Below are 18,604 nucleotides of genomic sequence, written 5' to 3'. Positions count from 1 at the left end.
GCATTTTACCCGGAGGATTTAAAAATCTCCTGGCAAAGAGATGGTGTGGACATTCTGGCCGGAATAGAAACTGTGAGAAACGAGACAGTGGATGGTCTTTTTGAGGTCTCCAGTTATTTGGAAGATGCGCAGCCTCTCCAAAAGAGAGTCGTTTATACATGTCTGGCATCTCATATCTCCCTTAAGGAGCCCGCCAGTGTCAGGTACACTGTCAATCAAGGTAAGATTCCAAACATTCACAGGAACGAGCGGGGGTAAAGACTCAGATTTGTGTTATTTATTATTAATGTAGCTGGCAGCTGTTCAAACTCGAATTTACAGGGTTATTGTGGACTTTATTTAATCTCAATGTCATATCAATGGTAACGAATTAAAATGATTAAGACAGTTTGTAGCTGGAGGAGGGAGAACATTTTCCTGAAACGGGAGATTGCCAGGGCTAGAAAAGTGTTGCTGTGAAGAGAGATTGGATAGGCTGAGATTATTTTCCTTGGAAAAAAAAAGTCAGAGAAGTGACTTGATAGAGGTGTACACAATTATGAGGGGAAGAGATGGAATGGACAGGATGAAATCGTTTCCCTTCACGAAGAATTCTAGAAACAGGGGTCATAGATTTAATGTAAGTGGCAGAAGGTGTAGAGAAGACACGAGGAATATCTTTTTTTACACAAAGGGTGGTGGCTGTCTGGAATTCGCTGCCTGAGTTGGTGGAGGCAGAGACCCTAAACATTTTTTTTAAAAAAAGTACCTGGATCTGCACCTTAAGGAAGCCACAGGGCTATGGGCCGGAACGCAGGAAGGTGAGATTAGAAAGGGCACCTCGTGTCCACGAGCTGGCATGGACAAGATGAGCCGAGTGGCCTCCTTTTGTGCTTTAACTTTCCTATCGTTCTATGGTTTATGCGCTTATTTCTCGTCAAATTCTTACCAAGTGAAATAAACGTACACATAAAAATGATCAGTTTCAGTAGTCCCTTTTATATCCTGAATATTTGATTTGGATGTATGGTAAAATCGTTATCTCCGCCCAGCGCCTTCCGCTGTCTAAATCCAACTCCCGCTCTGAGTATCCCCGCCTTTCCAACTCTCATTTTCGACGCTCCCTGAACTCTACCTCCAGCTGTCATAATATTATTTATGTGGTTTGATTGTGTTTGATAACGCTGCGTTTGGGAATTTTGGAATGTTAAGTGCAAGCTGTTCTTGTTACCTACTAAGAGCTGCAGTAGGTGTTCCCTGGTTGTCAGTGCTGAAGAGTGAAAAACTTTGCTATCCTTTGTAGCCGGTGCGCGTCGGTTTGGTGTGGCACAAATGTAAGTCCCTTTACTCTGACCGAAAAGCCCTCACGCCTCGAGAGGAATTTCCTGCGCCTTTATGGGTTAGTTTCCTCTATAAATCGCGTTACTGTTGTTTGGGACACGTTATAATCCTTTTATCGCTACTGCTTATAAAAGTAAAAGTGTCGGTCCCCACACAGAGTAAATGGACACAATTTCAGGAAAGACAACTTTGTACCGCGCCCTCCCGTGCTAGACCCAAAATTGTGTATAAATCTCGCTGTGTTCGAAAGTTTCTTCTTTCAATCATTTGTTGATCTTGTAGATATTTCAGGAATCCAATTTCCGCTCATTTTCGGATGTGCAGGCGGCGCATTGGCTGCTGTACTGTTGATAATTATTTTGACGAGACTCAAATTAAAAGCTTCAGCTGGTAAGAAGTTTTCTTATTTCACCGCAAACTTTTATTTTGTTATGCCCAGTTAAACTGTTAAGATATAAATGGCAGGTGAATAGTGCTTCATTATGGGGAATAAAGCGCACCCTGCTGCATCTTTAAAGAACGAAGTTGATGCCTCAAGAGCGTTATATGATTGAGAGTTGAATATGGCAACGCAAATCAATTTTGAAATGCACATATTTAATTTTCTCATCCAAACAGTTTATTTAATTTATGCACCTTCTTAACCTTCCACATTTTTTAAAATATCAGGACTTTGTAGTGTAAACACTCTTAAGTAATTTCCCGCGACAATGTAAAATGGCTGATATGGAACTGGCAGACTGTTTTACGTCTCCCTCTGGTCGTATTTCAATTGTAATTTAGCGATTCTCTTATCACATGTTTATCATTATCACACTAAAGGCAGTGTGCTCCATTGGGAGTAGATCACAATGGAATGTTCCAATTTTCAAGGCTCCTTCCTTTTGGCAGTAAAAGTGTTCAGAATGGAAAGCATGTTTTTGATTTTGCTTACATTCAGAAAGTTACTCAAGCTCAATTTCTTCTTTTCTCAAGGTGTTAAAAGAAATTCCGTGGAAGCCGGTCAGAGTGATGAGACGGTAAGAAGACAATGTTTTTATACTCCAAAAAGAGGGAATAAGGAGGAATAGAAATAAATATTGCAATCAATCCGATAAGTAGTTAGTTCATTTTTTTAATCTTACAAAAGAATGAAAGGTTGATATTAATCAAAAGTCATGATGTGCAGATACCGGCATTGGACAGGGGTTGAACTCTCACCTACCTGATGAAGGAACAGCCAGTTCCGAAGCTAGTGAATTTTGCTACAAATAAACCTGTTGGACTTTAACCTGGTGTTGTGAGACTTCTTACTGTATTATCAAAAGGACAGAGGATGATAGCGCCAGTGGGACATTGTAACTAAAACAAATGGCAAAAGAGCTTAATTAACTAAACCATAATGTCAGTACCAGGGCACAATCATGCATCCCCCAGCCCCTGTGGCGCCCATCGACCTGAAATGGGTCAGTAGACGCAGCCTGCTGGGGCCTCAGCTTTTTACCATTTATATAGATGATCTGGAGGAGGGAACCGAGTGTAGAGTGTCGAAATTTGCTGATGACACCAAGATTGGGGGAACGGCAAATTGTGCAGAGGGTGTGGAGAGTCTACAGAAGGATCTAGATAGGATGGGCGAATGGGCCAGGAAATGGCAAATGGAATTTAATGTTGGCAAGTGTGAGGTGGTCCACTTTGGTAGGAATAATGGTAGGAAGGACTATTACTTACGGGGCGAAAAACTGCAGCAGGCGACGGTGCAGAGGGACCTCGGGGTCCTTGTGCATGAGTCGCAAAAACCCAGCTTGCAGGTGCAGCAGGTGGTCAGGAAGGCGGATGGGATGTTGGCCTTCATAGCGAGGGGGATTGAATATAAAAGTAGGGAGGTCTTGCTGCAGCTGTATAGGGCATTGGTGAGGCCGCAGCTGGAGTACTGTGTGCAGTTTTGGGCGCCGCACCTGCGCAAAGATGTTTTGGCCTTGGAGGGAGTGCAGAGGAGGTTTACTAGGCTGATACCAGAGTTGAGGGGGTTGAGCTATGAGGAGAGGCTGAATAAACTGGGCTTGTACTCGTTAGAGTTTAGAAGAATGAGGGGAGATCTCATTGAGACGTATAAGATGATGAATGGGATGGATAGGATAGAGGTGGAAAGACTCTTCCCGCTCAAAAAAGACAGTAGGACTAGGGGGCACAGCCTCAAGATAAAAGGGGGGCGGTTTAGAACGGAGTTGAGGAGGAACTTCTTCACTCAAAGGGTGGTGAATCTCTGGAATTCTCTGCCCGTTGAAGTGGTGGAGGCTACCTCGCTAAATATTTTTAAGACGCGGGTTGATGGGTTTTTGATAAGAGAGGGGATTAAGGGTTATGGGGAGAGGGCGGGAAAGTGGAACTGAGCAGCGACAGATCAGCCATGATCTTATTGAATGGCGGGGCAGGCTCGAAGGGCTGGATGGCCTACTCCTGCTCCTATTTCTTATGTTCTTATGTTCTTCCAAATCCACCTTGCTCTTAACGTAGCCGCAGTGAATGGGCAGATGACTAACTCAACTGCAGGCTGCCTGGACCTCTTAACGGCAAATTTGCCACGTCCAAGAGGCAGTCCTCCTTCTTCCCCCTGCCCACCCACCTCTGCACGGGTGAAGATTAGGAGCATTGAACTGAAGTGCATCAAAAGAAATAAGGAGCAGTCCCTAAAGGAGGCTATTCTCTCCGTGCCACTTAGTTGAGATAATTATTCAATTAGCCCAATTCCCCACTCATTACATATTATCCTTCATTTTTGTTTGTTCAAAGGAATCTGTGCCTGCCCCCCTCCCCCGTCACTCCTCCAGGAAGTGTATTCCAGACAACAATGCTCATCTACCTCTGATGATTTTGATGCTCCGGAGTCACTGTCTGTTGGACATTGAACCAACACAATTGAAAACACTGACTCCTTATTTACTCGTCAAAATCTCTCCCAATTTTGAACACACTTTCTCTCTTTCTGTGTTACGAGGAGAACAATAATAGGTTCTCTAGTCTCTCCAACATGAGTCCCGCCCTCCAGTATGATTCTAGTAAATCTCCTCGACAACTGCTCCCAAGCCTTGCATCCTTCTGTTACAATCCCAGTTGATATTGCTACTGGAAGGGAAGGTCCCAGAATAGACCCTCACTCAAAAGACAATAATTTTTACATTTTATTTTAGAAAACGTGGATGAACTGAGTCACAGGACTGTCGATTAGCTTTTAACAACAGAAAATCTTAAGGATGACACAGGTTACAAAATACATCTTAGGCTAGAATATTCTCAATAAATACACAATCCTTGTAACGCAACAGGCTAACTGTGGTCAGATAACACCCACTCTGAAATCCAGTGGCAGATGCCACCCAATCAAACTTCTATGTTTTTTTCCTAAAATCTCCCAGACGCTTATTACGCTGTGAGCCAACTAACATCGCTGGACTCCAGCATTCACACGAGTGTTTTTAGAATCCACTCTTGGAAAGTAAATAGTCTCTCAACAATAGGTTAAAGTTTGGTAGCATGAGCTTTCAGAACACTGCTCCTTCATCAGGACAGACTCACCTGATGAAGGGGCAGTGCTCCAAAAGCTCCACAAGCTCTGCTACCAAGTAAACCGATTGGACTTTAACCTGGTGTTGTGAGACTACTTACTGTGTCTACCCTTGTCAAATGCCGGCAACTCCACATCATCACTCTCAAAAAGGCATGCCTTAAAATCTTCTTTCAAACAATGCTTTCCCTCAACTGCTTCCAGAAAGGATTCAATTCCAGGATTTCCAACTATCCTTTCAGTAACTCATTTGTCTTGAACAGCCACGCACTTTCGAGTTTTCCATACAATTTCTCAGGGATCGAACCACCAATTGCTTCACAATTGTTTCATCTATTGCTTCAAAGGCTGCAACAAGATATCACCAATCCTATGATTACTTCAGACATTTGATTTCCCACTAAGCAACATTACTCGGTCTGTACTTTTCAGCTCTGTCCTTAACTTCAATAAATAGTACAGTTTCTTTCAGTCTTGTTCTCAAAACTTCAGTTTCCTGCAACCTCTCTTTCATTCTCTGGTTTCTAGAACTAACTGTTTTTTAGTTTCTGGGACTTGCATTCTTGCTTATCACTTCACTGTTTTGTTTCTGGCAGAGCTGAGTGAGCTGCTGTCTCTCTCGCTGCTAAGATCTATCTGCCATGTGTTCAGTTAAATTAAAAACCCAAGGGCTTTTTCTCCAAAGATGGCCTAGCTGCTAAACAAAAGCTCAATCTCTCTCCAAGCTCTTGCTTACTTTTCATACTGTAAACTCTCTAAGCACAATAGAAACAGTTTAAAATGAAACCAACACCTCCCCCCCCACCCTATACATGTATGAACCTTGTTTAACAAGAATCTAATCAGAGTTTTATGCTTTCTTACACAGAAACATTAAATTAAACTCACATAAATCCATACCTTATTTCTAATATCCAACAATACAGACTGAGATCACTTGAACCTACCCCTGCTTTCTAACGCTCCCAACAATGTTGTTCCCAGAATGGGGCATGATACACCAATGAGAACTTACTAGTCATTCATGTTTTAGCATCAATTCCTTCTTTTTTGTCCCCATGTTTTTATTATTAAGGGTGGCACAGTGGCGAGCACTGTTGTCTTATAGCACTAAGGACCTGGAATCAATTCCAGCCTTGGGTGAATGCGTGGAGCTTGCACATTCTCCCCTTGTCTGTGTGGATTTCTTCTGGGTGGTCCAGTTACCTCCTCCAGTCCAAAGATGTGCTGGTTAGGTGAATTGGCCATGCTAACTTATCTCTTCGTATCCCAAAACATGTAGGTTAGGGGGATTAGTGAGGTAAATGTGTAGGGTTATGGGGATAGGGTTTGCGATGGGCTTGAGAAAGATGCTATGTTGAGATTCAGTGTAGACTTGATGGGCTGAATGGCCTCTTTGTACACTGTAGGGATTCTAAAATTTTTAAGGACAAGATAAATATTAGTATTTATTGCGACATATTCTTCCAACTGATAACATTTTCATAACTCAAATTGTTCCAAAAATAGGAGGTTCCTATATGCCCAGGTGCTTGGTTAACACATTTTGTATCATTTTCAGAGGTATTAGGAAGGTGCCTGGTGCTGAGAGTTGAAAAAAAGAACAAGGCAATAGGGCAGGTTAAAGATATGAGTAATGATAGCCACAATTTGACAGGAGCAGAGCACACAAACATAAAAGTGCAGGAACAAATATGGTCAGAGTAGAGAAATGTAGTAAAAAGAAATGATTGTGTTTGCTTGCAGCCAACATGCTAAATTAATTGATGGTACTAAGAAGTGGGTTGCAAAGCAAGTTCTGAGCAGGACACAAAATCTGCAAAGGGACATTAATGGGTTAAGTGAGTGGTTCAAAATTTGGTATAATGTGGGAAAATGTGAGGTTATCCTCTTTTAATTCATCACCAATAAAAAACACTGCCTCTTGATATTCACTGGTGTTACCATCACTGAATTCCCCACTCTCAACATCCTTGGAATGATCATTGACCAGAAACTCAAGTGGACCCACCATATAAACACCGTGGCTACAAGAGCAGGTCAAAGGCTAGGAATACTGTGGCAAGTAACTCATCTCCTGACTTCCCAAAAACTATTCACCATCTACAAGGCATAAGTCAGTAATGTGATGGAATACTGATTTTTTTCAATTGCATTGCTGGTTCGCGGGTTTTTTTTTGCATTTTGAGCTTTCCGTAGCGGGTCCTAGGTGCAAGGGCAGTTCAGAAGGGAGCGCGGGAGTACAAAACAGGTACTCACCCGAGGATCAGTCTCATTGTTCTCCAGAGCAGTGTACTGGTGGCTGGTGAGTCTAAACTGTGAGTATACTGATTTTTTTCAATTGCATTGCTGGTTCGCGGGTTTTTTTGCATTTTGAGCTTTCCATAGCGGGTCCTAGGCGCAAGGGCAGTTGGGAAGGGAGCGCGGGAGTACAAAAAGAAGGCCGCAGTAGACAGCGGGCAGCAGAGTGAGGCGGGTGCTGAGTGGGTACTGCAAGGGCTTTGGCTCACAGGGCTTAGGCGAGAGCAGGCTTAGGCAAGGTGAGATACTGGTCAAATTTTTCTAACTGTGTCCATAAGTTTAAGGGTGGTCAAATAAATGGCAGGGTCCGTGGGGAGGCATGTCAGCTGTGTAAGGTGCAATATGTGGGAGTTCCTGGATACACAGCATCTCCAGAGAGTCCACATCTGCACCAAATGTCTGGAGTTGCAGCGTTTGAGGGCCTGGGTTAGGCAACTGGGATTGAGGCTGGAGGATTTATTTTTAGTTAGGGAGAATGAGGCGCTAATGAATAGGAACCACGTTCAAGAGGGGATCCCAGAGCCTAGGAGGGGGGATGGGTGGGTTACAGTTAGGAAGGGGAAAAAGAAGAGGACTGATTTTCCAAAGGCTACCCCAGGGGTAATCTCTCTCGATATCAGGGGTAAGGCACCAACTGAGGTGGAAAGGGCACGAGGGGAAGACCAGAATGCCTCAGAGGGAAGGAAGGGGGCTGGATGTGAGATGGTGGTGGGGGATGGGAGGGTTAGAGGAATTGATAGGCGTTACTGTGGGCAAAAGCGGGACTCCAGGATGGTAGTCTGCCTCCCTGGAGCAGGGGTACAGGATGTGTCGGAGAGAGTAGAGGGAATCTCGAAGGGCCAAGGGACCCAGGCGGATGTAGTTATACATGTAGGTGAGAAGGACGTAGGAAGGAAGAGTAGGGGGAAATACGTAGGCAGTTCAGGGAGTTGGGAGCCAGGCTGAAGTGTAGGGCCTCCAGGGTGGCGATCTCTGGGCTGCTGCCAGTGCCCAGTAATAGCAGGGATAAAAATAATGAGATCCTGCAGCTGAATGCGTGGCTGAGGGATTGGTGCAGGACAGAGGGTTTTAGTTTTGTAGACCATTGGGAAGTCTTTGCAAAGGAAGGGCACTTGTATAAGAGGGATAGGGAACATTTAAATGGAAAGGGTACACATATTTTAGCTGGGAGGTTGGCTGGAGTGTTTCGGCAGGGTTTAAACTAATATGGAGGGGGGGTGGGGAGGAGAGAGACAGCTCAGGCACTGGGAGTGGGAGTGAGTTGGAGGTCAGGGTAAGTCTAGATGATAGGAAAATCTCCCAGGAGAAGGAGGATCTGAGTGGGCCTGAAGGTCTTCAGTGCATCTGTTTTAATGCAAGGAGTGTGACGGGTAAGATGGATGGACTTAGGGCCTTGATGTTTGCGAGGAATTTAGATGTGGTGGCAGTGACAGAGAGGTAGTTAAAGGAGGGGCAGGACTGGCAGCTAAATATTCCAGGGTATAAGTGTTTTAGGCGTGATAGGGGAGGGTTGAAAAGAGGAGGGGGAGTGGCGCTCTTAGTTAGGGAGCAGATCACAGCGGTGCAGAGGGAGGATAACATGGGGGGGTTGGGAATTGAGTCTCTGTGGGTGGAGTTGAGGAATAGGAAGGGGGCCATTACTATGCTAGGAGTGTACTATAGGCCGCCTGACAGCCTGCGGGCAGTGGAAGAGGGTATATGTAGGGACATTTTGGACAAGTGTAGGAAGAACAGGGTTGTTGTAGTGGGAGATTTTAATCTCCCTAGGGTGGATTGGAAGGTGCCTAGAGCTGGGGGGTCAGACGAGGAGGAAATCGTAAGATGTGTATTGGAAGGGTCCTTGCAACAGTATGTAGATAGCCCAACTAGAGAGGGGGCTATATTGGATTTAGTTCTGGGCAATGAGCTGGGTCAGGCGGTAGGCGAACATGTGGCTAATAGTGACCACAACTCCGTCTACTTTAGGATATGAATGGAAAAAGATGAGAACTGTCCTAAGGGGAGGGTGCTAAATTGGGGGAAGTCTAGATACAGCCGGATTAGGCAGGAGCTTAGGGGTACAGACTGGGATAGGCTGTTGGAAGGCAAGACCACGTTAGGCATGTGGGAGTCTTTCAAAGGAAAACTGCAATGGGTGCAGGAAAGGCATGTGCTGGTTAGGAGAAAGGATGGGAAAGGTAGGATTAGGGAACCGTGGATTACTAGAGATATAGAAGACCTGGTAAGGAAGAAACGAGAGACGTATGTCAGGTCTAAGCAGCTGGGAACGGAGAGAGCGTTGGAGGAATACAGAGAGTGTAGGAGGGATCTCAAAAGGGGAGTTAGGAGAGCAAAGAGGGGGCATGAGATGGCTTTGGCAGGTAGGGTTAAGGAGAATCCAAAGGCGTTTTACTCCTATCTTAGGAGCAAAAGGGTGGCTAGGGATAAAATCGGTCCTCTCAGGGACAGACATGGGGAATTGTGCTTAGAAGCAGAGGGAATGGGGGAGATCCTGAATGAATACTTTGCGTCGGTATTCACGAAGCAGAGGGGCTTGATGTCTGGTACGGTCATCAAGGGAGCGGTAGACCAATTGAAAGACCTATCGATTACGAGGGAAGAAGTGTTAGGGCTTTTCGGTTGCATTAAAACCGATAAATCTCCGGGGCCCGATGGCATTTATCCTAGGTTGCTCAGGGAGGCGAGGGATGAGATTGCTGGGCCTCTGATGCAAATCTTTGTCTCCTCTTTGGACACAGGTGAGGTCCCAGAGGACTGGAGGATAGTGAACGTGGTACCGTTGTTTAAAAAGGGTAGGAGGGATAGCCCAGGTAACTATAAGCCGATGAATTTAACGTCAGTGGTAGGCAAGTTGATGGAGAGGATTCTTAGGGATAGGATGTATGAGCACTTAGAGCGTTCCAATCTGATTAAGGATACGCAGCATGGCTTTGTAAAGGGAAAGTCTTGCCTTACGAGTCTGGTAGAATTCTTTGGGGAGGTGACAAAAACAGTCGACGAAGGACGAACTGTTGATGTCGTCTGTATGGATTTCAGTAAGGCGTTTGATAAAGTCCCTCATGGTAGGTTGGTAGAGAAGATTAAAGCTCATGGGATATGTGGCCAGGTATCTAGATGGGTAGAGAACTGGCTTGCAAAGAGGAGTCAGAGAGTAGAAGTGGAGGGGTCCTTTTCTAGCTGGAGGTCTGTCATTAGTGGTGTGCTGCAGGGCTCAGTACTGGGACCTCTTCTCTTTGTAGTGTATATAAATGATTTGGAAGAGGGAGTAGGTGGTGTGATCAGCAAATTTGCTGATGACACCAAGATGGCTGGATTGGCGGGCAGTGAGGAGCAGTGTCTGGCAATACAGCGGGATATTGATAGGCTGGTGGATTGGGCAGATACATGGCAAATGGAGTTTAATCCGGATAAATGTGAGGTGATGCATTTTGGCTGGAATAATGTAGGGGGGAGTTATATGATAAAGGGTAAGCCCATAAGGACTATAGAATCGCAGCGAGACCTGGGGGTGCAAGTGCACAAGTCTTTGAAGGTGGCAGTGCAAGTGGAGAGTGTGGTGAAGAAAGTCTATGGTATGTTAGCCTTTATAGGAAGGGGTATAGAATATAAGAGCTGGAGCCTAATGTTGCAGTTGTACAAAATGTTGGTTAGGCCGCTCTTAGAGTACTGCGTCCAGTTCTGGTTGCCTTACTACTGGAAGGACATGGAGACTCTGGAGAGAGTGCAGAGGAGGTTTACCAGGATGTTGCCTGGTATGGAAGGACTGGGGTATGAGGAAAGATTGAAGAAATTGGGGCTCTTTTCCCTTGAAAGACGGTGACTGAGGGGGGATCTAATAGAGGTATATAAGATTATGAAGGGTATAGATGGAGTAAACAGAGGTAAGCTATTTCCTATGATAGAGACACATAGCACAAGGGGCCATGGACTTAAGGTGAGGTGAGGTATAACACAGATATTAGAGGGAGGTTTTTCATACAGAGGGTAGTGGGGGTATGGAATGCTCTGCCTAGTAAGGTGGTGGAGGCAAACACGCTAGAGTCATTTAAAAGTAACTTAGACAGGCACATGACTGGGTTGGAGATGGGTGGATATTGGAGATTGTTTTAAATAAGGGTCATTAGCATTGGGGTGTCCCTGGTAAGGTAAATGGATATGGTACAATAATAATGTTTTTTTCCTTTTCATTCACAGGTTTTAAGTCGGTCCGCCTTGTATCCAATGAGGGGCATACACGCGATGGGTCGTACTTGGGCTGCTCTTGGTTGTTCCAGATTGGCCTAGTGCTTCATATCATTAGTGTGTGCCTAAACTGGACCAGATACTGGGCAAGATGACAGCTCAGTGACTATCACTGATTGCTGTGCAGACACATGGATTTGGGCCGGTGTCTGTGGGAGTTTGCGCAGTGCTTGCGTGGGTTTTCTCTGGGTGCTCCGGTTTCCTCCCACACCCCAAAGATGTGCTGTTAGGCTGATTGGCAGTAATAAATTGTCCCTAAATCAGTTTCCCTCAATGTGGATGGCCATAAAATATTAGACAAGGATCGTAGGTGGAGGGGGGACTGGTGGTGTTGAGATGGCGGCGCGGGCTCGTTGGGCCGAAGGGCCTGTTTCCCAGGCTGTTTTTGTTCTTTGTACTTCCCACTGTCTGGATGGGTACAGCTCCAACAACATTCAAGAAGCTTGACATCCATTCACTGCACCACTGACGCTCAGTAGCAGCATGGTGTTCTATCTACAAGATGGACAGCACCTTCCAAACCCATGACCACTTCTATCTAGAAGGACAAAGGCAGCAGATACACAGGAGCACCACCACCTACAAGTTCTCCTCCAAGGCACTTACCGTCTTGACTTGGAAATATATTGCTGCTGTTCCTTCACAGTTGATTGGTCAAAACCCTGGAATTCCCTCCCTTATGGCATTGTGGGTCAACCCACAGCACACGGACTGCAGTGATTAAAGAAGGTGGCTCACCGCTGCCTTCTCAAGGGCAACTAGGGATGGGTAATAAATGATGGCCAGCCAGCAATATCCATATTCCACAAATGAATTTTTAAAAAAAAACACCATTTGCTGACCATCCCTATTTGTCCTTGAGAAAATGGTGATAAGCTGCCTTCTTGAACTGCTGCAGTTCCTGAGCTGCACCTACAGTGCTGTTAGCAAAGGAATCACAGGATTTTGACCCAAGGTCAGTAAAAGACTGGCATGTATTTCTAAGTCAGGATGATAAGTGACTTGGAGTGGAACTTACAGGTAGTGATATTTGGACAGTAGTGGCCATGTGTTAAGAAGGTTCTGCCTTTGGAACCTGTGTGCACCTGCAATGCATCTTGCAGATTGACACCCTTTCTCAAACAATCAGTTGGGCTGCTTTGTCCTGAGTGGTGTCCAGCTTCTTCAGTCTTTTTGGAGCTGCATTTATCCAAGCAAATGGAAAGTATTCCATCACACTCTTGACTTTTGCCTTATAGATGTGGACGGGAGTTGGTAGTCAGGAAGTGAGTTACTCACCACAGAATTCTTAACTTTTATCTTGCTCTAATAGTGACAGTATTTTTATGGCTAGTCCAGTTCAGTTTCTGGTCAATGGATATTGATAGTGTGGGATTCAGTGATGGTCATATCATTAAACATCAAGGAGCAATGGACCATCTCTTGTTGGAAATGGTCATTACCTGGCACTTGTGTGGCTTGAATATTACTTACCACTTGTTTGTGAAAACCTGGATGCTGTCTGGGTCCTGCTGCATTTGTGCATGGACTGCTTCAGTACATTAGGAATTGCAAATAGTGCTGAACATTGTGCAGTCAAACCCATATTTGATTAAGTGAGTGTCATTGATGAAGCAGCTGAAGGTGATTGGGCCTAGGACATTACCCTGAGAAAGTCCTGAAATGCTGTGCTAGGGCTGAGATGATTAATCGCCATCTTCATTTGTGCCACATAAGGACTGATGCATGAGGAGAGATTAACTAGGTTAGGATTGTTTTCAGGCAAGTGGGGGGATCTTAGAGACTTATAAAATTCTAGCAGGACGATACAGGATAGCTGCAAGGAGGATGTTACTAATAGTGGTGGTGGAATCCAGAATCAGGGGTGATAGTCTGAGGATTCAGGGTAGACTATTTAGGAGAGAGGAGACATTTCTTCACCCAAAGAGTGGTGAGCTTGTGGAATTCATTAGCACGGGAATCAGTTGATGCCAAAACACAACGTATTCAAGAAGTGGCTAGATGAGATTAAAGGTTTGAGGAGAAAGCAGGATTAGGCTATTGAGCTGGATGATCAGCTATGATTGTGATGAATTGGGTAGCAGACTCCAAAGGGCCAAATGGCCTCCTCCTATCTTCAATGTAGTATTGAACATTAGAATATCATCTAAACTATTTAAATGGAGGGAGACAACAAATGCCACTCCAGCACATTTCTCAAAGACAAAAGATGCAGACTTTCTTCTTAGAGGATAAACAGGAAAGTGGAGTTGAGACCCCAATCAAATCAGCCATTAATTTATTGAATGGTGGAGCATGTCAATAGGTCAAGTGGCCTAGTTTTACTCCTATTCCTTACATTGTTATGTGCTTTTATCCCCACTTCTACTGTCTTAGCTGAGTCAGATTGACTGCAGGTACCTGAATTGTTCTGCACACCACACCTCTGGGTTCGACAGTGGAATTGGATATTTCTACTGGGGGAGGGAATGTGTGGAAATAAAAAGGTCAAATTAAGTAAAAGGAGATAATTGAGAAAGGGGAAGGAAATGATTTGATTGTATTATTCATAGGATTGTTATTAGTGATGTTCAAGATCATCTCAGTTGTAAATACAGGGAAATAATGTAAAATATTGGATTAAAAATTAGTGGCTAGTGTATAATGGTACCCTAATGTTATCAGTTGCCATCTACATATTTACATTCTCAGTTCCAAATGATACTTGACTCTCTACCAATATTCCATTTTTTTTCCTCCTCTCTGCAGGTTCAAGAAGGACCAAATAAGGAAATTGTTGCCTACGCCCACCTAAATTTGAAACATGACAATGGATCCTCCAAACGGAGACATGAGACAGAACACACTATCTATTCCCAGGTTAGACAGAGGGACTAGGGCCAATTAATATCCAAACTATTTTCATTCAAGGTCAACACACATATCACAATCATTACTGAAACTACACAGGGTGGTTTGACTTTAGGACTCATTTTATTCTGTCCAATAAAGCACCAGCATATCTTCAACTGATTTAGTTGGAAAAAGCAGAGGCAGTATAAAGAGGGCATTGGACTCTGTTCTAATCCACAAAATGAGAAACTCACCTAACAACGTCCCTGTCAAAACCAGCACCAGGGAAAATGCAAACCCATCCAGATAGAGAAGAGCACTGTATATTTCCAGATACAGCTCAGATCATTAATTGAAAGACCCTCATTCTTAAGTGGTACTACACTAAGCTGCAGTGATTGAGAAGACCCCACATTGAAATCAACCAACTGATGGTGTTGACTGATCTCAGCTAGCATTCACATTTGCCTCAACAGTTTATGGAATACTCTGCACAGCATGGTGTGTCTACCTGCACTCCTGCCACATGACCCCATATGTAGCCATATCACAGCATCCAAGTAACCACCAGTTTGCAAGCATGAAATTGATTTGTCTGCTATTTTAATTGAAGTATGCATCTGCTATCTTAAATTGGTTATAATAGCAGGGGAATACAAAGATTGAAACAATACCAACACGATTTGGGGGAGGACTTTGAAGGAGACCCAAAGTAAAACCAATACAAACAATTGTCAATGATACCAAACTTGGAGGAGCTAAACAAAGGATGAGTTTTAATGGGCTGCTTCAGGACAGAAACTAGCAGAATAGGCAGATAAGTGGCAAAATGCAATCTAAAAAACACAAGATGCTGGACTTTGGCAGAAGGAATAAGGATAAACATCATAGATGTACTGGCACAGTTCTAAAGAGTGTGCAGACCTGGGAGCCAGGAGTCTATGTGTATCAACCTTTGATGGTGGAGTGCAGGACATTGTAAGAGAGTGGTTAGTAAAACATGAAAAGTAGATTATGTCTTCAGTATATCTAACCTACACAGAGTTATAGGATAGAGGGGGGTAGTGGGCCTGGATAATCAGTGCACACTTACATGGATTTCATGGTTCTAATATTAAAGCTTCATGAAGTTTTGGTTAGGCCACAGATTTTGCAGCCTGCTCAGGTCAGCACACATTAGTATGTGTGGGCCCTACAGAGAAAAAGGAAAATGGTTCTAGGCATGGAAAAGCTAGTGTTTCTCTCCTTGGAGCAGAGATTCATTGTACCATCAGCTAATGGGAACACCACAGCAATGATGTTTTTGGGCAGGGGACGTGGAAGAGGGGTTGGGGGTTAAGAACCAGTTGGACATAGGTTTGTGGGCTGCCATGGATAGGAGGCAAGCAGAGACCAATTTCAAAAGGAAATTGAATGGCCATTTTTCTTTAGCATGAGAAAAGGGGACTAAATTGCTCCAGATAACTCTTTAAAACTTGATGGGCTGTGTTCTTATTAACTGTGACTTTAAATTAGAGAAAACTTCATTACAGCCTTTTTAAAAACCTGATTGCCTCAAGTAATGAGCTGATGAGTTAACAGGTATTAAATATTGCTTTCACAGACTAAACAAAGCAGAGATAACAAGCTGACGTATGCCACTCTGCAGCTTGCTGACTTCAAGAAAACATCAAAATCCGAACAGCAAGACAAACACGTAGAGTATGCAGAAGTGAACGTGACAGAGAGAAGTTGAAAATCTAAAAACAACCCAAAAAAAAGAGCTTTTTAATAGGTGTAGACCCAGGTATTTGATTCCTCAACTCTGCCTGAAGGCAGATCTAACCTATAGCACTCTATTCTCACAGCAAGGAAGCAGGTCCCAATCCACTCCAGTCTGGGGGTTAATCCAACTATTGGAACCAGTCTGATAAGACACCAGCTATTTAACCCTCCAAGGAGTCAGTTGCTATAGTAACACACCATTATGTCGTACCCTGAGTGGGTAGTGATGGTTGAGGCTTCAATTAACTTCCAATCACATGGCTGACCATGTGACAAGAAATTTCTCCTATTCTTACTGTCTACCATTGGTGTAGATTAAGGATTCACAAGTTACTCAACTCATTTAGCAACATTCCTTGACCAACCTTTGACCAAAAACTCCTGGAATCAGACTTGAACCCAGAGCTTCTGCCTCAGAAGCAGGTACCTACTGTGCCACAAGGCCTTCTGATAGTTGTTCATTAACCATAGTTTCATTTATTGCAATTAAAGCACAGAATAATGGTGAGAATCCACAAAGCCAAGATGGTAAAACAGGACAATTGGTCACTTATCCAATAGAACAAGTCTAATATCAGGTGCTTTTCCATACCAAGAAGGCTTTGCAAATATTTTATTTCTTTGGATAGCATGTTATAAATTTGCTCAAGTTTGAAACAATATCAATCAAGTTGTACAGATTTTGTAATGTCAGTTTATGATAGTTCTTAAAATTGAATTTCCATGGTTTGAGATTAAATTTGAAGATTCCTTGGAGCATTAGGTGCCAATCAATTCAACTTTAAATAAAACAAAATGTGTTTAACAGTTTACTTTTTAACATTTGTTCTGTTTGAGGCAACAGCAAATGTGTTGTAAACACTAACCATGTGGCATAGGATAATGGGAAATTCAATGCATCACCATTCTGCAAAATTCAGACTGTTTAATAGAACCCAAAAATAAGTTATCCAGTTTCAAGAGAGGGACAGATAAGCCTATTGCCTGCAACAACATAATCCTACCTTTTAAAAAAAAAATGAGAAAACACAACTAGGCTAGTCAGAATACTTTATAGACAGCAACTACTAAAAAACTGCTTCATTTTTGTGCTGCTCCCAGGGAAGTACAGTGCAGTTAGTCAACCCCAAAAGATCCAACATGATCAAGGAAACAATTTAGCTAACTGAAACCAACTATGCTGTTGCAGAATTCCTACAGTGCAGGAGGTGGCCAGTCACAATCCCACCTAGGACCTATCCCATAACCCTACTAACCCCCTGACACTACAGGGCAATTTAGTATGTTCAACCTAACCAGCACATCTTTGGAGTGTGAAAGAAAACTGGAGCATCTGGAAGAAACCCACAGACACTGACAATGTGCAAATGCCACACAGTGACCCATGCCAGGAATCACATAGGTCCCTGGCACAGACAGCAGTGCTAACCACTGCAGCTTTCTTTGCAGTGATGTAAAATGTTCCAGCTAGCTAAACACATCAGTGAACCTTGTGCATAAATATTGTAAATCAACTAATTCCTATGGGTCAGAAGATACAGGAACTGTGGTCAGGTTCCATAACTAAGAATAGAGGGATTGTATACACAGATTATGAAATTCCACAGAGCTACTTTGCTGAAAATGGAGTTCAGTTTTAAATTTTTATTTGGTGGTGTTGGGGGAGGGGGGGGGGTGGTGGTGGAAAGGTATTAAGAAACAGGGGCCAAGAAGATGGAGATGAAGATGGAGTGAAACCACAAAAAGTATAACCAACTCTATTTCTTTTAGGTTGTCAAAGCTATAGCAAAACCAGTGATAGTCTCATCAAATGCCAGCAGGACTATATAAAGTCAAGTGCTGCACACTAAAGCAATATTTGTTTGAAAGTCACTCCCACTAGTGATGGGCCCATTCTTGCTTTACTATCCTTACAGTTCTTTCCTGGCACCAACCAATTTTAAGGCAAAACACTGTATAAAACTGCAACATTCAGTGCAGCTTAATTATATAGGATCACAGCAATCCTACTGACAGCACAATTAATTGCATCCTGCATCTGCCAAAGGTGATGTTCTAGTATTCCATTCTGCCAGTGTGATGTGCAACACCATAGACATACAGCTTCAAGACAGGAGAGATACTATTTTCAAGTGTGGATAATACAGGCAAGAACTCGTTTATCACCAAGGTTATAGTGGGCCTTGAACTACTACAGTCAATAATGATTCTAAAATTCCCATATTCTAACTTCCAGATTTCTTGCTAAGAAGGAATTCAACATCTTTCCCATGCAAAATTAGTAAGTTAACTGTTGTCCCACCAACTGGAAGCACAAAACCCCTAGACCTGCACTTGGTTCATTACCATTCAGAATTACAAATTTTTTTTTTTTAAACACCCAGGCTAACCTCTACTTTAGTGCAGTTCAAATTGCTTTACAGTTTTAAGACTCTTTTTTTAAAAACTTAAGATCTGCAAACAGCCTTATGACTGCCTGCAATCTGGCATTTACTGTAGTTCCCACTGATTCTGAGCATTGCAATTTTCTGAAGATTAAAATACTTCACACAATTTAAATCATACTCAGCAGACACTGGACAAATTGGACAGACCCACAAA

The 18,604-nt window shown here is 43.4% G+C and overlaps 1 long non-coding RNA gene across 1 annotated transcript; it reads left to right on the top strand.

Annotated features, from left to right (window-relative positions):
• The first annotated feature begins 1,631 nt into the window (after positions 1–1,631).
• Positions 1,632–14,260, top strand: LOC145342598 (uncharacterized). Its single transcript, XR_013886577.1, has 3 exons — positions 1,632–1,710; positions 2,296–2,339; positions 14,156–14,260. It is a non-coding gene; the product is annotated as an uncharacterized LOC145342598 (long non-coding RNA).
• Positions 14,261–18,604: the final 4,344 nt, after the last annotated feature.

The sequence above is a fragment of the Carcharhinus amblyrhynchos genome, chromosome 4 (genome assembly GCF_965287045.1).
Source record: "Carcharhinus amblyrhynchos chromosome 4, sCarAmb.v2.hapA, whole genome shotgun sequence".
Lineage (NCBI taxonomy): Eukaryota > Metazoa > Chordata > Chondrichthyes > Carcharhiniformes > Carcharhinidae > Carcharhinus > Carcharhinus amblyrhynchos.
This window is presented reverse-complemented; position numbering and strand designations above follow the sequence as displayed.